The sequence below is a fragment of the Alosa sapidissima genome, chromosome 4 (assembly GCF_018492685.1).
Source record: "Alosa sapidissima isolate fAloSap1 chromosome 4, fAloSap1.pri, whole genome shotgun sequence".
NCBI lineage: Eukaryota > Metazoa > Chordata > Actinopteri > Clupeiformes > Clupeidae > Alosa > Alosa sapidissima.
Genome location: NC_055960.1, coordinates 3,989,933 through 4,014,615, shown reverse-complemented (window position 1 = coordinate 4,014,615; position 24,683 = coordinate 3,989,933). Strand labels below are relative to the sequence as shown.

Sequence of the window (24,683 nt, the reverse complement as noted above, 5' to 3'; positions counted from 1 at the left end):
CAATTGCAAGACAGTATGCCTAAAAAAGAACCCCTTCTTATACACATGCATGCACACTCATCTTTCCTCACGCACAGCACGCGTGTACACACACACACACACACAGGTTGCTAGGTTACCATAGCAAATAGGCTCACCCCAGAAATAATTTTTTAGTAGCCTAATGGTAGGCTATTTTTTAATAATGGTAAAATTATTTGTTAGTAGCCTAATGCCAAATGCTGCAGGTGTAGAAATCTATATAAAACAGATATTTCCTTTGATGTCAGGTCTAGATTACAGCACAAAACTCGTTGGGCATATTAATACATTAAATTGCTTTCCCTCTTCTCCCTCCCAGCACTTCACAACATAGTATGGACAGCTTTGTTCGCCCAGCTAAGTCATGCACAAGAGGTTGCAATTTTATAGAGTGCATTTTAAACATTATTTAATTGTTGGCACTGGCACTTACACTAAATGGGTAAATTGCAATAAATGGGCTTAGTTTTAGAGCCAAATGTTGGAGTTAGAATAAATACTTCTGTGCCAATTGCTTGATCATTTTACAGCAATGTCATTTTTGTTATGCATTATTTGTTTTGGTTGTTTAAAAATGCAAATAAAAGTTATCCGATTAATCGATTGATAAAGTGCTAGATTAATCGATTACAAAAAGAATCGATAGCTGCAGCCCTACAGTGAGTGCACCCAAAGATTGCAAGGCATTTCTAGAAAAGAGAACCACTTACAACTCACAATACGTTTGTTGATGGGCTACTCTGCGGCTAGCAGTAGCCAATCAGAGCAGTACAAAGCAGTTGTTCACAAGCCAATCAATCAGCGTCAGCGATTACACCGAAAACTGAAGGTGTTTTCTATTGCCATATCAACGTGAGCTAATCGCTAACGTTATCTGAGATGCTAGTTTTTGTAACGGCAAGAATACACACATGGTAACAAAATCAATCTAAACATGTGTAGCTTTACTCAACACATTAACACTATGATCGTGTAATTGTCAAGTTGTTTGGTTCACTGTGTTCAAAGTCGACTAGCCTATGTGGTGGTTGTTATGGGAAACTAGCTAATAAATGGCAATGCAGCTTTACTGTAGTGAAGTTCGCAAGATTGGAAAGAGGAAATAGTGTTTACATGTCCATTTAAATTATAGCCTTTCCAATGCACTTTTGTGCGTTTTAAATCCGAAATAAGATGGAATGTGAGGAGACTGCTATTAACTTTAAAGAAGCTTAGGCTATCTACAATTGAAACGATCTGTAGCCTATGACGCAAATAAACCTCACGTTCTGGCGGTGTTCTAAATGTGCACAGAAGGAGTTCCTAAGCTATATAAAGGTATTAGCTAGGCCTATTACACTACATACATTGTCACTATGCAGGCGACCCAAATAAAATCTCCTACGACCAACCCTTTAGGAACCAATGCTTTAGACAACATAGGGAACGAAACGGGAGTGGGACGGGATTTGGGAGCCTTTTTCTCGGGATTTTGCAGGACAGGATTTTTTGGGGGGGGGGGGCAGTCACGTGATCGGGATATGACGGGAGTATTTGTGTGGGCTCGGGATGGGATGGGAGTGGAAATTGATTCCCGTGTCACCCTGTAGTATGCGCTCCGCTTCAGTGTTTAAAGATTGAATGGAAAACGGATTCGGAGCCAAAGGCTAAAATTTAACGCAGCAACAATTTGTAAGGCATCACCAATATTAGTTTAATGTTACAGATGTCTGGCTACACATTCTTAAAATGGTTCTGGTCTAGACTTAGCCTAAATATCTATTAAAAAAAACTTCAATATGGAGCGTGTTTTTAGAGAGTGATCTGCAGGCTATTTTTAGAAGGTGCGCTGGGGGCGCCTCATAGCCGTCCCACGGGCACCGTGTTGGAGACCACTGGCCTAAAGAATACAGGCTTAGCATCCAAGTTTTACTTTAGCCTTCTACAAATTGATCATGTTTTTCTTCGCTCTCCGTAGCACAAACTCATGTTTCTGCAAAATGTGTCTTCTTAGATTCCAAAATGAATCTTTACTCACTGAAACAGTATCACCACATGGTTGTTCTTGCTCTACATTGTTAGTGTCTAGTTATTTTGTAGGAATAGTACACTTGTATGACTTATCTGTTTCCTTTCTAAAATATTTAGCGAACTCCATCCCCATCAATGAACTTACAATAGCCAATCTTTGAAGTTTAAAGGAATATTCCACTATATGGGGAACTATCATTTTCCACCTCCCTTTGAGTTAAACAATTGATTTTTACCTTTCTCCAGTTCATCCAGTTGTTCTCCGAGTCTGGCAATACCACTTTTAGCTCCAGCCTAGCATAGATCATTGAATCGGAATAGACCATTAGCATTTCGCCTGCTAGCATCACGTTTAAAAGTGACTAAGATTTCCGGTAACGTTCCTATTTAAAACTTGTCTCCTCTCAAGTTAGAAAGTGTAATATGACCAACGGAAAATGAAACGTGGCGATTTTCTAGGCTGATTTGACATGGAACTATACTCTCATTCAGGTGTAATAATCCAGTCACTAACCAATTTGTCTGCTGCAGCTCAACCTTGTTGCTAGAAGTTAGCCTACGGGGACTATTTTCAGGTGCTGCATGATATCATTGTGCTGCTGTGCCCATGGTGTTCCTTGATTATTACGCTTGGGCAAGTCACACTAAGGAAGAACTATATTCTACACTGACTTTGTAGGAGTTAAACATTCAGGGTGTTTCCAAGGCTACATCAGTGTTTCCCATACGTTGACTTATCTGTGGCGGGGCGTCACGAAATTAAAACCGGCCGCCACAGATTTTTAGATGCACCAGCACAAAAATGCACCCAAATTTTCAACCACATCGCATTTAACACCGCAGAAGGTTCACTTTTTTTTCCTTAATTGCTGTCCTATATAGGTTGTCCTATGACTTATGATTTACAATTCTACAAGAAAAGTAACTTAATGAAGTGTTGGTGCTTTAAGTGCTTCACTGGGCTGAAATTTAAACTTAAAACATCGCAAGATGAATTAAATAAAAATAACAGTGAGTAAATTAACAGTGCACGTCTTTTAAGGGCTTCAAACTGCACATCTCATGGCTCAATGACTATCCTTCATGATCTTTAGGCCTTGGCTAAACCAGCTCGCCATGCTAACATCTTCCATAGAAATGTATTTGAGCACAATTTAAAGAGATGTTCCAAGTAGCCTGGGGAATTTTTATGTGATTTTGCAATGATGATTGCAATAATCATTTGACAGTCCCACAATGAAATTTACTTTTTAATTTTAGTATTTTTAAATTTTTAATAAGAACATCACTATGGTTAATGCAGTAACAAAATGGTAGGCCTATTATTATAGGCTATTGCAATGAGTTGCCATGCTCGATCTAAATGTGTCCATTCAATTCACCGTACACAATGACCACAGTTATACATGCAGGGAATATTCGGGCTTTAAATGTAGCAGCGATATTCGGTTTGCGCCAAATACCGGATTAAATTGATTGATGCCAGCAGCATGAGTTTACACAACTCGTGCGCAAAACAAATATTGCTGTTGAAAACCGGGTTACTCCCTGCATGTAACTGCGGTCAATGACGCCCTCCTTTTCGGCGATATCTGTATCTCCTTGTATGCATAGTTCGCAATTTTAAGACGTCTTTTCATCTGCAATGACTCCTATAAATTTGGTGCAGGTAGCATTCCTGTACGTCGGGTTTACGTTCAAACTATTTTTCTGGTGAATAATTATTTCTGACTGAACTTGATGAAGGGAAGTTTCACTAGGCCTATCGTAGGCAACGATAAACTTGATCATCTCGGGCTCGTCTGATCGGTTTGCTGCTGCCAGCCGCTAAAAGCCATTGGGGAGAGGGGACGTTTATCTCGGCTAGGGATGTAACGGTATGAAAATTTAACTTCAAGGTTATAGTGACCAAAATTATCACGGTTTCCGGTATTATCACGGTATTTTTAAAAGTGTGTTCAATATGTTCAGAAAGCACTGATAGGCCTTCACAAGCTGAAATAGTTTCAAAAAGTGTCCGGTTCAGTTTTTCATGTTTAATTGGCTATGTGCTTATAGCTTAACTTACCCTACCATGACATGGAGGTTGCTATTAGGCCTACTGTTATTTGGACCCAATGAGTGAGACCAGGCTTGGAATTTCACCATTCTGGGGGCAACTTGGCCTTCAGTTGGGCATATTTGGTGGAGGGCACAAAGGCCACATGTTAGGGCACCAAGGCCAAAGTTAACTATACAGTAGTAGGCTATAAAAATGATCAAAGTTGTATAGCCTATTCACTGCAGTAGACTTGCATTACTGTATGAAACATTACAAAAACATGAAACATGACATATTACATAGAACTGCAAATCATCTGATCATCTAATATTTACAGATATCTAGGCTATATTTAAAAGGTGCCATGTGTAAGAATTGAGGTAAGACTATCCAAAAAAAAGAGCTACACACATCAAAAGAATGAGAAGAAATAAGGGTGATGATGACATTAAAAAAATGACAAGGTATAGTGCTGCAGATATATCAACCTGAATTAGCATGCTAAATTACTAGCCACAGCCCGACAGGTGTCATAATACCAGTTTCGGCCATGGGAGGCGGTATGCGGGCAACATAACCGCCAGCCAAACTGCAATACACGTTTCTTGGTTGTTACTCTAGGGTAGACCAACTCACTTTCTGGAGGTATACTGCCCCCATCTTTTATGGAATGTGGAGTATGAATTGATTTTTGGCGGACATTACACATGGCACCTTTAACATTTATTTTATATTTGGCCTGTTATGAAATCATGTATTGAACAATTTAAGCACAGTTCAGCTTTAAGAAACTCAAATAGCCTAGATGCATGCTTAGCATTTTGTAATCTACTTTCACAAACTCTTAGTCAGCTGTCCTCTGATTTACCTATATCTAGGCGATATTTGTAACATTTATTTTGTATTTGGCCCGTTATGAAATCATGTGGAACAATTTAAACACATTGTAAAACTTAAAGCCCAAATTTGGAGACATCCATGCATGTAGAAATTTACTGCAAATTCAAAACTGGATTACTCTGGAACGGCTAACTGTACAGGGGACTGCTTTACACCTGTGTGTTCGGTAAGGTCTGCTGTTTATTCTGATATATGGTTGGTCTTGTGTTAAACGAAAGGTTCGTGAAGTATCGCACCGAGAGGAACGGGTAGGGAGATGGACGCAAAACCTTCAGTAGAATTTATGATCACATTGAATTATATTATTTACTTTTCTCGCAGCAATTCGCGGCTAACATCGTTTAAAAGCTGAGAAAAAGCTCTTTCATGTGATACTTGTGATGTCTGTGTGATGAGTAGGCTACTTCGCGAGTAGTTGAGAAGAATGGGTGAATTTAGACACACTTTCTTTCTTGCGCTGTCACTTTCTCCACTGCGTAAAATACTAAATTAATTTGCGCTGTGAATATTTTGACAGGCCATAGGCTAAATACAAATCGCTATTAGTAGGACGCAAAGCAGAATATTGAAAGAAGGGCACCAAGGCCACCGTGGCCTGTAAACCTCTGATTTTCAAAGGGACATCACGGCCAAAGCAAGGGGCAACGACGTGGCCGCCGTGAAATTCCTACCCTGGGTGAGACTAAAGTAAGTGTTCGAAATAAAACTTTAGGCTACTGTGTTCTTCTGAACGTGAGTGGAATGGATTTAATGTGGACTAGGGGTCGACCAATTATCGGCCTGGCCGATTATTAGGGCCGATATTTAGCATTTTTATAATAATCGGTATCGGTCATTTTTTCCACCGATAAGCCGATATTGAAATGGATAAAAAATGAAACGCGCTATTTTTTCTGTAAAGCGTCTCACACTCCCTGCATTTGCTACTCTGTGGTCAAGAGCATTGTCCCGCCCACTACACCGTCTGATTTGTTAGTTAGCACGAATGCAGCCAATCAGGATCGAAGACTGGATGAATTCCAATCATGATTGGAATTCATCTATAAAATAACTGGGTCAAATTCATTGAACAACCCATCAGCATAGTGTGTTTGTGTGTGAGGGAGGAGAGTGTGTGTGTAAGGGAGGGAGGAGTGTGTGTGTGTGTGTGTGTAAGAGAGGGAGGAGTGTGTGTGTAGTAGAGTGAGTGGTGTTAGTGTGTTAAAGAAAGGGACGATAGTGTATGTGTGTGTATGTAAGGTAGAGTGTGTGTGTGAGTCTTTGTGTCAAAGGGGGAGGAGAGTGTGTGTGTGTGATGGAGGATGTGTGTGTGTGTGTGTGTGTGTGTTAGAAAGAGGGAGGAGAGTGTGGGTGTTTGTGTGTGTGTGTGTGTGTGAGTGGTAGTGGAGTTAAAACAGGTAAGGTGTGTGTGTGAGTGTGTGGTGGTGGGCAGCAGGTAGAGTATGTATGTGTGTGAGGCAGAGAGTGTGTGTGTGTGTCACTTTTTATTTATTTATTCATGCTAAAGTGCAAGACAATACAAGAGCACGAAAAGCAGCATGAAAGGGCGATCCCTAAGAAGCAAGAAATGCTTTTTTGACACCAGTTTTGCGGACAAAACCCATTTTACTCTTTCGATAGATAGATAGATGGATACTTTATTGATCCCCAGGGGAAATTCAAGAGTGGCTTGGCCATTAATAGAGAGACAGGTATTTTCCACATTATTTGTATTTTTTGTGGAGCGAAATATAATATAGTTTGTTTTATTGATATTTAGTGATAATGTGTTGCACTTAAACCAAGTGTCCACTTTCAACAACCCCTTGTTTGCAGTTTCCTGCAAGACAAGAAGATTTTTGTGAGACAGGATCAGGTTGGCATCATCTGCAAATAACACTTTATGAAAGGCATCAGAGACATTGATAGGTCATTGATATAAAGGGTGAACATAAGAGGCCCGAGTATGGATCCCTGGGGGACACCAAGAGTAATAGTTTTCTGAACTGATTTATGGTCATTTATAAGTACGAACTTCTCTCTATTCTGAAGGTAGTTTTGAACCATCTCCATGCTGTGCCTCTGATCCCATAATGCTGCAGTTTGATAAGTAAAACATTGGAATCAATGGTATTGAATACTTTCGATAGATCCAGAAATATCCCAATAGCCTGTTTGTTGTTGCAGGTAGTGCTTTGTTTTTTAAAGCCGTACTGAGAGGGGACAAGTATGTTAACAGCCTCTCCCTAAACTTCCTGGACCTTTCCTTGGTGGTCATCTCAGTCTCTCACTTTCAACATGGAAATCAAACTAGCTTTAACAAAACAGGGAAGGAAGGTTTTAGTTGACGGGCCATCCAAATGCGGCCGTCCATTAACCTCCATTCATTTTTTAGACTCGGATTATATCTCTTTTGCATATTTTAACTAATTTTTCAATAAAACTTGTAATACAAAAAATTTTTGTTTACATGTTTGCTTTCACTATGGTAAGGTTCATTATGATCGGAGTAAAGGAAAAAAATAAATTAAACTGACTTCATGTTGTACTATAGGACAGTGCGTTGCACCAGTGGACATTTTCGAAATCAATGCTAGTTTGCAGCTTAGCTATATGAGAGACATTCTTCATCATGAGTAACAGTGTTAAGGTTTACATTATTTTCAATGATCAATCAATGTAAATTGATAAAAATATTCAGATCAATACTTAAATTGCGTTGTACCAAAGGACTACCTTAAGACGACCAGTTCCAACACTGCACGGAAATAGTAATATTATGAAAATATTTGAGACAGAATTGACCTTGTGTGCAGTCCATCTGCTCCAGTGATGTCTTCTGTCCTTCCTAATTCTGGAAGGACCCCTCTCAGTAATGGGGTGGTCACATTAATGTCTGTTTTATATCCACATAATGGCGTTGCTCCAAAAGGACACCAGTTTTGCGGACAAAATGTAATGCGTCATAATAACTCTACATAGGAACCTTAACACGTATAACCTCTAGATTCATTAAGTAAACACTCGTATGACATGCATTCAAGTATTTTAATGTATTTAGATTAATTTTTCATTAAATTACAATTGTTTTAAGATAAGTAATACTACCGAGGACAGTTGCACCGGTGGACAAATGCCATGTTCAAAACAGAATATTTGCACAGTTGAAGAACGATACTCATTGTTTGCAGATGGATTAGATGTTGAAGAATGAACTGCATATTAAAAAATGAATTTTAATGAAATATTATCAAATTTTTGTTATATTCGTCACTGTGAACACAAAAATTGAGCGTCACGTCAACCACCCATATTTCAAGAGAATCGTTCAAATTGGTATAAAAGCATGACATTTGGCACAGATACTCTCTAAGGGTCACTTTTTGGGAAAAAGGCGCTGGCCACCCAAAAATTCAACATGGCGGCCATTTATTCAAGATGGCCGCTATTTCTGTCAAATGTCATTATGTCAATAGTTCAAACAGTGATGTAGGCATAACATTTTGTGAAAATACTCTAGAATGTTTTTTTGGAAAATATGCTTGTCCCTCAAAAATTCAAGATGGCAACCATTTTTCAAGATGGCCACCATTTCTCTTGAACAATTTTTCAAATGGTGATGCCATCATCAAATTTGGTACAAATATTCTTCAAGGAACATTCTCATGGAAAAAGGTGTGTGCCACTCAAAAATTCAAGATGGCCACCATTTTCAAGATGGCCACCATTTCTGTCAGAGCTCAATTTAATGTGTTAAGGAAGGTTTTGTTTAATACGCAGAGCTGCCAACCGTCACGCATTCGATTGGTGTAAGAGTGTGTGGAGCCAATCGAATGAATGAATCTCACTCTCAATGTGTGAGAGCTGGCAGCTCTGATTTAATAGAGTAAATGTCATTACACAACCAGGGCAGACTGGTGACTTTACTGCTGTGGAACTCAGCATGGGGTTCAGTGTCAGCTGATCTAGTTTTACTTACACTGTAGTTCTTGACTAGTAGTAATAGTATAGCTGAGTTTAGTGTCCCAAATGCTGTCTAACAGCCCCTGATAAATTAGCTAGTAATAGTAGTAGTAGTAATAATAGAGTAATAGATAGCCGCACCTGAATTGACAGGTTGTGCCAGCGTGGGAGAGCCGAGCCAAGGGTAAGCGGGGCAATACATGACTTGTTCATGTATGCTTACCTGGAAGGTGTACAGATCACACGGGACTTAAATGGCACTGGATGAATGATGGGGCTAGGTGTAGGTGACCCGAACCTAGTTGTATCCCATACTTGAATGTGTACTACGTCTATGATTGAGGTGGTAAAAGGATAACCTGATAGGGACCTGGAACGACTGGATGAAGGTGGTGGAATAGAAGCTACTTTGAGAAGGAACCAAGCAAAGTATCACTGCAATTGTCGACTTCGGTTCAACAACACAAAGTTACTTCGTGCCCAGAAGCAACAATCCGATGCTCAATAGTGAGGCAGATGAAGGCCAATCAAAGCGTCGCAGAACCATGACGCAGAAAAGTCATGATCAGGTTTGCCTTCTTTGTGATAACATATCTCGTTAACGCTTTAGAATAACATGTGCTTATTAGGTATTAACAGTGCATAATAAGCAATTAACAATTCATTACTAACAGTTAGTTAACTGTTGTTATCCTTTAATAACATTAACTAACTGTTAACATGCAGCTTGTAAGTGTTAATAAGCAGCCTTTTAAGTTACTTACAAGCATATTTGTTAACTGTTTATGGTGTATAAGACAAAGAGGTGAATAACTAATATGTATAAGACCTTTCTTACCTATTTGTAGTAAATTTTGCAGCCCCCCAATCTAAAGCGAGGACCATGTAGCCTATAGCTCCACAAGCCTGACCTTTCTACTGTATCTTATATCTAGCTTGATTTCACTGTGAAAAATGCACCTTCAAATCTTTAAAAATGGCGGCCATCTTGAATTTTTGAGGGACAAGCATCTTTTTCAATTAACATTTCCTTTAGAGAGTATTTGTATCAAATTGTATGCTTAGATCACTGTTTGAATAATTGATATTTAAGCATTAAATAGCAATGGTGGCCATCTTGAAAAATGGCCGCCATATTGAATTTTTGAGTGGCCAGCGCCTTTTTCCAAAATAGTAGCCCTTAGAGAGTATCTGTGCCAAATTTCATGCTTCTATACCAAAGTGAACGATTTTTTTACCAATCTGCTGCACTATCAAGCAGTATCTGAAAGCTAACGTTAGAATACTGTTTGGATGTCGAGTTTAGTATGCTTACATACAGCTGCTTGTCAATTTCGTTACTCATGCAGGGCTCATTTTATTGACCCCAACACTGAATGTTTGCCAATGTAAATGGAAAAGGGTTTTTTACTTCACTTTCAGAAGTGTGAAAATTAATGTTGTTGGTTATTTAAACCATTTAGTGGACGTTTTTAACAGGCTACAAGATATAGAGGCTTGATCAACAGCAGTGTTTGGGAAGTTCCTATTAAAAAAGTAGTGTTTGCTTGTTACTCGTTACTTCTTAAAGTAACCTGTTACTTTACTTAGTTACCCTCTATGGAAAGTAACTTTTTACGCTACTCGTTACTTTTATGTTGCTCGACTATGGGCTGAACCAAATATCAGTTCCTAAATGTGCCTGCCTACATAAAGTTCTAAATGAGCATGAATAAAAGTCTGGAGCTCCAATGAAATAAAGTTTGTTTTTTTGTATCACCACAGGTGCCTATCCTCTGACCTTTATGTCAGAGTCTACATAAAGTTATAACCTACTATGGAGGGCATAAGGTATTTCTATTGTGCTCTTTATTATAAAAAAAAAAAGCCAAACACAGCATTTGACATGAAAACATAGGGATATTATAGGCTTCAACACCACCACTAAAGACCTATGAAACAATATCAAATAACGCCTCAATACATCTTATGGGCATGTGAATGTGAACACAATACATTAGGGCTTATTTTAGCCTTATACTCTTTCAATAAACAGGCTATCCAAAAGCTTCGTAGAGAAAAAGCATCAGGCTTGACTGGTATCCCTTTAATATAGGCGAAGATTTCCGTGTCATGTCATACCTCTCATCTCAATGCTACGCTGTCTCACCAGAAGATGCAGCAACTGGCGTCACTGCAACTGAGATGTTAGATATATAGAACATCTACTTCCGTGTAGTAGGCTACAATGTGATCCGATTGATTCTACATACCGGTAGGCCAGTCATTACTTTTATAATCGCGGGGAAACGTAGCAATGCATTCTGAAGCCCTGTTTTTTTTTCTCCCACACCGTTGTACACCGAGGGAGAGGTGCGCTTTTATCCCTCGAGATACTTTCTCCTCCGATAATAAACTTGTAACTTGAAAGGCAATTGAAAATGTAGTGAAGTAAAGAGTAGATTACTGGCTCAAAAATGTACTTGAGTAAAAGTAGAAGTACCGTTTTGAAAAAGGAATATGCAAAGTTGCCATTGCAAAAAAATACTTTTCCACTCATGTGCGTTACTACCCACCCCTGGGTATATTGTATAGTCCTGCGTATCATATAATAGACAACACCACTGGTCCCAACATTAATTCTTTCATGAGCACTGCACACCAGCTTATGTGCAGCCCTGGCCGGGACATTGCTTGGCTCCGTTAGTTGACATTGGTGAACTAGCCTGTGAGGGAAATTTGGTTTCTGCATTTATCCCAATCCGTGAATTAGTGAAACACACTCAGCACACAGTGAACACACAGTGAGGTGAAGCACATACAAATCCTGACGCAGTGAGCTGCCTCAGCGCTCAGGGAGCAGTGAGTGGTTAGGTGCCTTGCTCAAGGACACTTCAGCCGTTCCTACTGGTCGGGGTTCAAACCGGCAACCCTCCGGTTACAAGTCTGAAGCACTAACCAGTAGGCCACGGCTGCCCCCAAGCGCACTGAATCATGATACTATAAGCTGGCTAACGTTAATCTAATGTTATATTTGACTCGTAAACGATCACAGCATGACTAAAGTTAAGTCATGACTCGTGAGTTAGCTACGTTAGACCAGGGGTGGGCAAACTTTTTGGCTCAAGGGCCACACTGGGTTTGGAAAATTGGCCGGCGGGCCGCACAACAACCCACGACACACACATAAAAAAAAGACATTTTTAATAGCCTATAATTTAGTATGACAAAATATTTCTTTTAAAATATTAATTGCTTAAAAATACTGCTAATTTTATGCTGTTTAACAAATGTATAAATTGTGCACTGTCGCTTTAAGACAGTCGCTTTAATTCACGTTTATTTCTCAATGATCTTCTGCCTGCTACGGTATGGCCCCCTCACACTTTTTAAATGGTCAGTAGTGGGAACTACTTCTGCCTTCATGATTTCCTTTTAAAAGTTTCTTATAAGAAGGAGATATCAATTATCAACAATGACAAGCCAGCTGGAACCTGCGGCTCTCTGTCCCTCTCGTGAGTGTAGACGCGTTCCCAATTAAATGGATCGCATGTTCACGTTAGATCTGCTGCAAAGGAGATAACTAAGAGTTAACTTGGTTTAACATGATGCTATCTCTATTTAACATGAAGTTTTGACATTGACATTGTAAACGTTCTCTAAGGAGAGTGAAAAGCAGTTTGCAGTAAAGCTAACCAACGTCGTCTCTATCGCAGGAAAAAAATAGCGAGCAGCCTGATAACCAAATGAAATGCTCAGCGGGCCGGATGAAAGTGCTTGGCGGGCCGGATCCGGCCCGCGGGCCGCAGTTTGCCCACCCCTGCGTTAGACAGATAACGTTAGACAGATAACGTTAAAAGCTACTGCAATCTGCTTGCTACCGTTAGCTAGATCTAGCAGCTGTTCAGCAAGCTGGGGGTGCCTCCGTTTCAGATGCTCCCACATTGATGTTGTACTGGTGTGGTATGCCAACTCCATTTGGCAAAGAGCGCAAATAACAATATCGACTAAATTTGAAGTATTCAAGTAGCTCAGTATAGTCAGACGAGCCGGAATTCTTTTATCAGAGCAATGGTACAGTGCGACATGGACAAGTTAGTGCAGCATAGAGTTAGTGCAGCATAGAGTCAAGTGTTAGTTTTAGTCAGGTGGTAAGTGCTAGAATTAGCATACTAGTTGTTGGTAGTGCTAGAAGTCTGGGTCTTCAGGAGTTTTTTGAAGGTAGAGAGGGACGCCCCTGCTCTGGTAGGAACTAAGGCTGAGAAATCAAAAAAATATGTTCGATAGAGCGTTCGATAATTAAAAGCAACACACCCCTCCCGCCTTAACTACGTTCTCCAAAAATAAATAGGCTAAATAATAATTTCATAGCTCTTTCATTGTAGAGCTATGTGCAACTCTACCAGAGTAGGATTGCCTTATAAACAGACTCTCCTTACCCCACATGCTCTCTTCCTCTCCTTCTCAATGCCCCTCCAGCATGCACAAAGACGACTGGCTAAATCTCTATTAAATCCGGTTAGCATGATTAGCACGCTGCGAAAATGTCCTTTGTTTACAATATTTCCAGGCTTCAGTAATGCTGACTGCTGAAGGCAGGAAGAGGTAGAGCTGTTGGAGCCTATAATAGTAATAGTAGCCTACCTATAATATCTGCACAATGTGTGCGGTCATGAATAATCATACAGCAAAAAATAGGGCTGCCAATTGTTTAAAAAAATGTAATAGAATTAATTACATACTCTGATTATTTAATCTAAATGAATCGCATATATAATTTTTGCTGTGAAAGTATTTTACATATTTTAATTCAAATGAGTCATTGAATAATCAGGATTAGTGACATTAAAGTTCAAAAACTCTTATTATTATTTTCACTGTTCAAATAATGGCCATAATAATCTATGACAGTGGTCCCCAAACTTTTTCTTCCGAGGGCCAGCTCACTATGCCTGGCTCTAAGAGAGGGCCAAAGACTCGGAGTATATTAGTAACCATAAATAGCTTAGTGCTGTGAACAGCAGTCTACCTTAGTTGAATATTCCATTACATTTAATCATAGGCTACTGCAATTTAATACCATTGTTAGCTGTGTTTATATTGCAATCATGCCATATCAGTGCAAAATGTAGCTCAAATGAAATAATACTAATAAAAAAATAGAATTCCCAAAAGTATTAGCAGGGAGTCCCAAAAGTATATTTTATTCAAAATGTGTGAACTCTGAACTCTGTGTCTTTGCATACACAGCTCAAGTTGTGAACAAGCAATATCCTACAAATAAACTATGAGAGTTTTATGAAGTGCTGACAAAAACATCTGAAAAGACCACTTTCACTCACCTGATGAGAACTTTGTGAATTTGTATGAACATTTGAAGTTAGTTATTAACAACTAATTGATAAAACTTTTAGAATACTTTGAGCACTGATGCAGTCAGCATAGGCCTCTTACATTGTTTGCAGGTACGCCTACATTTCATTCCGTTTTCGATGGCAAACGCGAAACAGCGCCAAAACAACCACCAGTGGACAGAAAGAGAATTACATGTGTACTGTTAAGACTCGCCATAGAGAATGAATGGGGGAAATTACGGAGGTTATAGTTTCACAATGTCGTACTCCCATGCGGGCCAGATGCTATATACCACGGACATGTTTTGGGGGCCACCCAAAATGAGTTGGTGGGCCGTAGTTTGGGGACCACTGATCTATGATATGACCTAATATTCTGAATTCAAAAGTGCTTTGGGAAGAAGTTTTTTTTCCAAAGCATTTCAGGCCACAGATAAAGCCTAGGGGACATAATAGAAATAAATTAACTCCTCAATGTCAACACTATTTTTTTGCATTGATGTGTGACTTTAGAGTTCACAAACATCGGTGATATGCAAATTCCTAGCAGCAGACATTGCAGAGGACTTTATTTTAATCAGCACTTTATTTTTTATCAACACCATCAGGCCGTTTTTTAAAAGTAAATGTTCCAATCAATGCATTTCAGTGTGTTTCTGCATCGCCAAACCAGATGCTCGTTAGATTAAAAAAATGCTATACATCAATGATTTTATGCTAACCTGCCTTGTGCAATAACCTACTTTTTTTAACAAATTAGTTTCAATTAATGTCACTATTTATAGCCTTACAGTTTGGCATGTCATATACTTGTTAAAAAAATGAGCATGTCAACATGGTCAGGGAGGAGAGGCGAACACAACCTATTAACAATTACCAGTAGTCCCCGCTCGGATGGCACAGAAGTCGCAGGCACACTCAAGTAGGTGATTGCTAACTTAGCCAGAACTTTGCTAACTTTGCCAAAAAATTTCGCACAGTTTGACTAGTCAAATATTCGAAGATCACGACTCATCCCTAGTAGCAACACCGGCAAACGTCATTGCAGAATGCAGAAATTTATTTACAGCAAAGGTAGACCCACATTCTTGACTGTTGATGCTGTTTACTGTCAGTTTGTAAAGTTTAGGCGAAATAGGAAGTGACGTTAGGAATCTCTGATCAATGTGATTGGTAAGGCTGGTCCAATGATTTCAAAGTTAGGGCCCGTTGCGATGCAAGTGTTGCAAACGGTTCTCTATCGAGAAAGCAACCATCATCAGCCTGATGATTGATCAAATTGCTTATCAGTCCAACTCCCTGTGAGAGGTCAATTGGCTGCATTTTACAAAAATGGTATTCGATTAGAACTATAAACTCAACCTTTAAAGCAACACTATGGAAGTTTTGCTCTCGGGGTCCCCCTACAGTCGGGGAAACAATATTGTCTTCTAGTACTGTCGTAAAATCTGTCACGGTTACACCAGGGAATACACATGCATTTGTTGACAAGCCGATACCCCGCCTGCGTTGCGTGTGCATTGTCTTCATCCCAGGTACAGTGCCATATATTTCAGCATGTCATATGAATATAATTTCATGGGTTTTATTTTTTTTCAAACGCCAAAAGATTGCGTAGTTCACGTTTACAAGCCAGCACCATTATAGTAGCCTAGTGGCTACTGTTTTACAGAATGGCTAATTCAATTCAATGTTTGTGTGGTAGGTAATAGCCATATATCGTCAATAGGCTATTATAATATCAAGCTACCATAGATGAATCTGCAAAGTTGAAAAATCGCTTGCATTATAGCCTGAGGCAAGACACTAAAGACACCAGAAAAATAAATAGGGGCTCCAACATTAGGCTGTAGGCTACAACATTTTAGATCAAACATTTGCGATTTGCACGTCATCGATTGCAATGCTCAATTCACAACGAGAATGCTAGCGATTTTAGATCAAACATTTGCGATTTGCATGTCATCGATTGCAATGCTCAAATCAGAACGAGAATGCTATCTACCAGATTGATAATTCGCTCGTCTACTAGCATTAGATTCATGAAGATAAATAGAGGACCAGATAGCTTCCGCTAGGCAGACAACAAATTCGAAAAACTAGAGATAGTATGCAAGCAATAGGCCTACACTTACTAGGCCTACTCCAACAGCATGAAGACCAAGTCAGCATCGGTTGGGCACCGCACCTCCTCCTTAGCTCATGCCAATGAGTGAACGCTGATATTGATCCTCGTCCGGCCTTTGATTTTGTCACTCTCCCTTTCTCTTCCTAGTTTGCTCCGACAAAACCTATGCCTTCTTCGGTTTCGTTACTGCTTCAGCCATGACAACAACATACATGCGTGACAGCCGGCAAACAAACGCTTCGCTCAAGTCCGAATTTCAGGAAAATGGGGGGGGGGGGGGGGGTATGCTATAGAGCAGGCGAATTTTGTAGTTCTTTTTGTGCTCGGGTTACTACCCGCACCCAGAAGTTCCGTAAAAGCGATACAGACCCCGCCAGCAGGCTATGGCATACGTGTCATTCAACCTATTGTAAGTCGACCCAGTACCATCACAAGGTTCTTGGAAATATATTATGAAGGTTGAAAAACTCCATAGTGTTGCTTTAAACAAAAACATTACTGTTACTTACAATGTATTACATTAATTGAAGTGTAACATTATAATAACTAAACACATAAGTAATTAGGTTTGTTTTGAGTTCACTAACCAGATTAAACATATTTGGTGGAGCAAAATGATATCCATATAGTTTGCAGGCCTATTTGTGATTAACTACTAATTTACCCAACATGGGGGAGCTGCAGGCAGCACGGTTCTTAGCATACAACTACTATAATCGCTAGGACTACACATTATTGTTACGAAAGTGGGTGTCTGTTCCAACTTAAAGTTGGCCCTCTTAGCTATATGAGTGGCAAGTACGCTAACGCTACGTAGTTATCTTCGAAAATCTGTTAACCTCAGCTACATAACGCTATACGGAGGAAGAGAAGGACCGTCACCCTCTATGTTCGCCAACTAACGTTAACGTCTACGTTACACACATTTCAGTTGTGGACATAACGCCAGAAACATTAGCTAACGTCGTTAGATTAACACTTAGACGACAAAATACCACTCTCGTGACCCGAGAATGGACATTAAAAGCATCTACATTTTACAAATATTAATAATACTGTGGAGATATACCATTCACATTACAGTTACATTGTCGTTGTCACAACTAGCTAGCTTGCATTGGCTAAATTTTATAAGTAACGATGGTGGTGTGCTAGCCGGCGATGTAACAAAGACCAAAGGCGCTTGAGCCAAACATCTCTTGAGCTGTACGAAGGACGAAAAATCCATGACAAACAACAAACAGGTTGTTCGTCGGTGAAAACGAATTAAAATTAAACAGCCCGACTTGTCTTAAACATTGAACTAACTTGCACTTTAGCGTGATCAGTGTGAGGGAGATACCTCACCCAGCATTTACGGGAAAGTTACCATTCAAAACAAACATAACGTTACCATCTCGTGATATTTAGCTTGTACTGTTAAAATTATCTGATGTTAATCGTCTCATCGACAGGTTTCTGTAGACCTTACCGTGACGTTAGTTCGCAGATTCCATCAATTACTCTGCGGAAACAAGCGTTGAGCTGGCTTAGTCTACATAAAAATGGCTACGACTTTTTCACATGGGAGGAGGGGTAAAATTCAAATGACACACAGTAAGAAAGGGCGGAGTTCGCGTTAACGTTAACGCAATATAGCAAACTGCCATAGGTATTGCTAAACCCATGTCAGATCTGTTTTGGTAACATGTTGCTCAGCTGTGTTCCCATCATGACCATCATACATAAAAAGCAAAATAACAAACTTGATTATGTATTTTTCTCAACTGATAGAAGCCAGCTAGCTGTATATTTGGTCTGCATAAAGGTACCCCACGAATGGGTAGTCATGCTATAGCACACAATGGGAGCCAGTGGGTAAATTGGCTAGCAGTTCGTTTTAAATTCAGCTTGTTTTTGAACACAATGGTTTCAGGGAATTGCATTTACTTAACTATCCAATGTATGCTATCAACCTAATTCATCCTCGATTTCCCAATGTTAACAACACATTTCTCCGGTAGCTATTCGATAGCTTCATGCTAGCTAACTTTATCATCAATGTAATATAAAGTAGTGCACTTGTTAAAACTATTCATAAAACTATTAACTATAATAGTTAAAACTATTCATTCTAGGGAATGTGCATTCATGTGAGAATAAATTGAGGTGCAACTTATGAGTATGTGGTGTTATGGCACAAGGCCTAGTGCTTGCTAAACCGAGTTTAAAGGTACTCTAAGCGATGTTGGGTAACATCTCTTCTGTTGACGTTCAAACAAGATCTAGATCTTGTCAATCTAGGCAAAGAGCTAACTAAAATAAAATCACCATAAATTGTCAAAATCTCAAGCAATTTTCTAGTTTTTGGGGTTTTTCCAACTGAAAGACATGTCTTTATGGTTGAGTTTAGAGAAAACTAAGCTTTTTACAATAATACAGATAAATGTACCCGTCTAGCCCCATACACTCCCATTCATTCTGCGCTAGCTCGCGGCCGCCCCTAGAGGAACTATAGTGAACTGCAACCAGGTTCGATACAGTGGAAGTAAACAGGCTCTGGTTGAGGCTACAAACCCATAGGTGCCAACTCTCACGCATTGGCCGTGAGACACACGCATTTGATTAGTTTCACCAGAGAATGTCTAATAAGGGGAGAACCTTCACTCTCGGAACGCTTCCGGTGTGGTATTGCATCTAGGGGCGCTCGCGGGCGAGTCCAGAATGAATGGAGGTCTATGGAGCTGTACCCCTCAAAATCCACTTTTCTCGGGATATAATTTTTTTTCAAGTAATTTGAATATTGTATTCGAAAGGGTAGGCAAAGTCACTTAATTGTTCTAAAAAGCCTTTCAAACATGTCAATGACGTCATTCATTAGCATGATCATAGCATAGCATAGCATCAATGCTAGCGTGTTATGGGCAACAACGACCCAACCTGTAAGAAAACGAAAGGACATGACTCCCGGATTATTTCACTTTTGATTGATAATCCATATCCATTTTGCGAAAAATAAAATAAAATCTGAGGGTTTCAGTTGTTAAATAGGTGAAAACAATAAATGTAGCCATGTAGCTCCAGAGGACCCCATGTATTTTGGACTCGCCCACTATCGCCATCTAGGTGAACTCTGGTGAACTGCAGCCAAATTCGGTTTGTATGGGATTAATGGGATTGTATGGGACTCACCAGAGCCATATAAAGGTAGAGTTGCGACAATGGGTGTTCAAAATTCGTTAAGGTCACGTGGTTCATGTAAACTTCAAATAGTTCCCGGAAGTGATTGACAATGGATTAGAATGCATTAAATAGGCTACTGTTCAATGATAGACGAGCCACGATTTTGGGTAATTGACAGTCAATAAATGCATTGATATACAATATTTATAACACAGTGTAATTATTGTGTAAACTATGTAGTTATTCTACCATTACAACAATATTAAATTAAATTCCAGACCTTATCTTAGCCTGCTATATAAGGTGACCTTTTTTCCGTCCTTTTACCTATGTGTCACTTGATATTTTTCTGTACAAAATCAAGACAGGAGATTCTTTAGAAAACGCAATTGCACCCACCCCATAAGTGTATCTAAATTATCGCTATACAAAATAAATGACCTCGTACAGTGACTCGAAAAGCTGTAAACAGTGTTTTTGAGACTGCGTGTAGCCTACAAAAGCGTATGGAGCTCCTGTGAAATTTTGATTTTGCAACGAGAAACTGTAACACAGCTAGTCTAAACATTAGTTGTTTGAGTTTTCTACCCCGCGTTTCCTCTGGTAGTCACTGATCTGAGCTAATGAGTGAATTACCTAGCCAAGCCTATATCGTCGCGGGAGAATAACAAAAGTTTAAACGTTTTTTAACATCTCCAGTGTAATGGTGGGCATTCTAAGTTAACCGTAGCATTAGGCCTACCTATTTAGTAACCCCATGGTAATGCGAGTGATCATAATAAAATATAAAAAGTGACATGTAAGTCCTTCGATAAATAACCAGGCTATGAACTCACAAACATGAACAGCATTTTGTCATCGTTTGTCATTCACCGTGCTGTGAACAGCATTAAGATGCTAGGCTAAAGAGCTTGAGATTCAGACTGTGGCCTGGGGATGGGGATTTTACACGATCCTTCATCACTGGGCTAGTGTGCCCTGCTGTGTTAATATGACCGTGCTGATGCTAACAGCTGCAGCTCCCTCAAATCTAGGTTCTCTCATGCATATTAGGCTAGCTTTTGCCAATGAAAATTAATGCAAAAAAAAACAAAAAAAAACAGTCCTGCTCCTAACTGAGGAAACGTTTACGTTACCAACAATGTTAACAACAAACTCAGTTTCACTGCTGCAAGTACAAAGTTGGCTGTAAATATGCTTCGCCATATTTAACCAAACCTAACAAAATCTTACCTTTTATGTGTTTACTCCACTGAAAGTTATCCACATATCAAACGATTAAATCCACAGTTATGGAGGAATTGTTTTGGGGAAGCAGTTGCACTTTATCCCACTTTTGCTGCCCTTTTTAAAATTAAACCACTTAAATCCATAGCCTAGATGAGCATTGCGCATAACGTTACAACTATGTTGACATGATGGTAAAGCTAAATGCCCAAGACACGTCACATCATAAAAGTTGTAGGCTACAAACGCAAAAACAAAACAGCTCGTTCGTGGTGTTGTCTAGTGCTGCCTAATTGAAATGGTATAGGCAAGGTTTATCTTATATTAGGTTATTATGTGTGGCACATTTATTGGGCTTTAGCCTCTTTTAATTTATTTGATAAGGAACTGATAAAAACTGAGCAGCAGAAAAGCTGTCATAGTCGATACATAAATAGTTTATTATTATAATTAGGTTATTAATACTATTACTTTACTACTATTAGCCTACTGTTGTTACTGTTATTATTATTATTATTATTATTATTATTCGGATGAGCCAATAATGTAAATCTGAGTCTGAAATGTTGGCTACAAACAGTCTGTAACTGCACTGCTGCTATTATAAATTGTTAACTTCTGGGAACTATTTGAGGCTTCCATTAGCCGCCATTGTTGAAAAAAAAAAAATGGAACATTAGCGTCAATGGAGTTGTCGCAACTCTACCTTTATTAACGTTTTTCATGTGACGTATTCTAGGTTCTATAGCTTTGTTTACATCCAGCTGGTAGGCAAGGGACAAGTTGAACCCATTGAACATCGTTGTCTGCAGCTGCCTCTCAGTAGGCTACATCTCTGTATTTCAGCAATGTCAACATTTCAGGCATCAATAAAGGTGATGATGAAACGTTATCCCATTGTTCAATATTTGATAGCCTGTCACAGGAACGTTGTTTCGCTAAAATCGCCCTGATTTGGTGCATTGATCTGTATCGATAACGTTATGGGAGAACCTGCATGTAGCCTAATGGTAGCCTAACTTTTTTTCTCTGTTCAAAACTCGGTTTACACGAAGACAATAGCCTTTCTTAGAAGCTGTGAAATTTGACCAGAAAGGAACATGTCTTCCTTCTGAAAGCTGACACAAAATCAAACAATATTTGATCATTTAACTTCAACTGAACAGCGACAGGTCTATAGGCAGTAGACTCAGCAGACGTTAAAACGGTAGCCTACTGTTATAGCCAGAGTCAGTCAGCATCATGTAACATTAATGGCGTTAGTCATGAATCCTGTAACATATTATATCATATAACAGCGATGGCTTATTCGAAGACGATCTGCATGGATATATAACCACCCAGAAAAACTCAGAATGTGAGTGATAAAGTTCATTAATTGTATGAAACTTTTTATTAGTTATCCATTGCAGCATCGCCTATATTAGGCTGTTATGCTAGCTCAGCCTTTAAATATGTTGTTATTTTGGTCATGTGGACTTGATTAAACGAATAAAGATAATTCATAAACTGCTTATTTCTTACATGACTGAAGCAGTAGCCTAGGTTCAACAGTGGTGTTTGAGGTTGCTGTGTTAAGTTGTTGTGTGTGATCGCTAAACAATTAGGATCAAATCAGTTTATTTTGACATACGGGAGTTAGCCTGACCTGTAACGTTAGCCTATAGCACATAAGCCTATTCTGTTTTCATTTATTAGCATTTGTTGTGATTATATAATCAAATGACACTCATGATAACTTGAAATAGAAGGACAGAAGATAGGTGATGTCCACAAGCATGAATTTCACGAGACAAATTAGAACAAACTGTTCCGGTAAAAATAATCGTGCCATGTTTAAAATGCTGCACTTTTTCCCTTCATAGCCTATCTCTGGCAATTCATTTTTGGATGACTGTAGATAGTAGTATTTTAGCCTACGTCTTCGTAGACAGTAGGCTACACCATTAAGCTATCTTGAGAATAAAAGACTTCACAGCTGCTAATGATCATCCTCCACAACCACGAGGATAGGTAGGCTAAACGGTCGTTCGTCGCCTTTTTGCTTCTTATTGTAAAACCAACTGTTAGGGCCTACACAAGTGGTCGGCATCCCGGTCAATATTTGATATTAAAATTTCAATTTTGAAGCTATTTGTAACTATGTGTAGCCTATGCAACCCGACTGTTGTAGGCTTGCCTACCACTCTCTGCAGTGCCTTGCCTACCATTCTAGTTTTAAACAAACGGTCACATGACATTATGACGTAGGTGCAAAACCTTGGCTCTGGGACTCACGCTGAAGTGTCAACCCGGTTGGTCAGATGCCTGAAAAATTAGTTTAGCCTATCTATAGATCTACCTGTTGAGCCACGGTTATGCTTTCAGAGACGGTGAGAGCAGAGCCGTATATAGAGAGTTCCGACAACTGAAATCATGGGCGCCATCTTTAAGACATAAGTCAGCATAGACGTAATATACATAGACGCCGCATTGGCTGCTGGAAACAAGAAATGCGGCCGCCATCTCGGACCGGTCATACTCCTCATTGCGTTGCAGCAGAAAACACAAGATGACAGCACTGTGCAGCATGTTCCTGCTCAAATCGGCGGACCATACTCGGGGGATTTACTTTTCACAAGTAAGATTTAACATTACCGTACTATTGGTTGTATTTTGTATTTTCGAACAATGTGGCCTGTATCATAGCTACATGTATGACCTTTGCAGCAAAAAAAACCGCGTGAAAATCTGTTCGGTATTCAGTGAGATATGATTAATTAAGTGTGCTGACAGCTCATTGCACCGGCCAAACAGATTACACTGAGTGGAGTGGATGACCGGTCCAAGATGGCGGCTCCAAATCTCGTCAGCGCTAGTAGGGAGCAGCGGTCGATGCGGCGTCTATGTATATTATGTCTATGTAAGTCAGATCACTGCACAGCATTCTATTACGTCTGCCAATGGACTGAATTGGGGTGTTGCAACAAATCGCTCATTATCATAAACTGTTTGTTAATGTTAAAAAGTTTCCCATATATTGCTAAAATATAAACGCTTTTACAAATGTCACGGTTAACGTTTCAAGACAGAAAAGTATGCCTACATCGCCTAATCAGTGGAGCCGCGTTCACCTTACCTTTTCCGATAGCAGTCACCGTAGCCTACGGTACTTATTAAGACATTGGCTACAAATAAAAATGACAACTTCTTGGTTGTTTTAATCTAATATTTCTCCTAAATATCAAATTAACCCTTTTCGTAGCTACTAGGTGTCATGATCAGACTGTGTCTATTGTTAAATGTCTGACTGATGAGGCTATGATTCAAGATTCAAGACTTTTATTTGTCACTGAACAGTAGCCTATATGCCCAAGGGAAAAAAGACCAGACACACATAGATTTTGTTTATCAATTCAAGAGTCGTTCATTAAAAAAAAAAACTCTTTCATAAAAAAACAAATCAGACATTAGCAATATAAAAATAACTTAATTAAATAATATGCAAAAGTGCAAGTGAAAGCAATAATTTGGATCTTGAATATGAGGTAAAAGTATATGTTGTATTAAACAATCTATTAATGTCTTTGGTTACTTCTTACACTATAGCATATACATTATGAATGTTTGCATTCAAATCCTAGCATAACACAATCATTTGTACAACATTTAAACAACAGACTCTCTGGAAGATCCTCCAACAGGAAAAATCATATTAAAATTAACAGTGAAATCAGGGAAGAGCCATTAAAACACATTTCTAATATTATGGTAAAAGTTTTTTTTTTTTTTTCATTTTGTATTAGACAATCTTATAGCATACTGGTATAATACATTCTGAATACATTCTTGGTACTACTTCAGAGGTGACATGGAAGAGTGGCAGGCCTGTAATGCAGTCTGAGTCAAGGTCCTCATGTGTGTGTGTACCTACATCATT

The 24,683-nt window shown here is 39.2% G+C and overlaps 1 protein-coding gene across 1 annotated transcript in view; it reads right to left on the bottom strand.

The window, feature by feature from the left end:
• Positions 1 to 17,990, bottom strand: part of ccdc71 (coiled-coil domain containing 71) — a 29,105-nt gene extending 11,115 nt beyond the window's left edge. Inside the window, exon 1 of the mRNA XM_042089277.1 lies at positions 17,847 to 17,990. The gene's annotated coding sequence lies outside the window, so the exon portion shown is untranslated. The remainder of the gene's footprint in view (positions 1 to 17,846) is intronic.
• Positions 17,991 to 24,683: the final 6,693 nt, after the last annotated feature.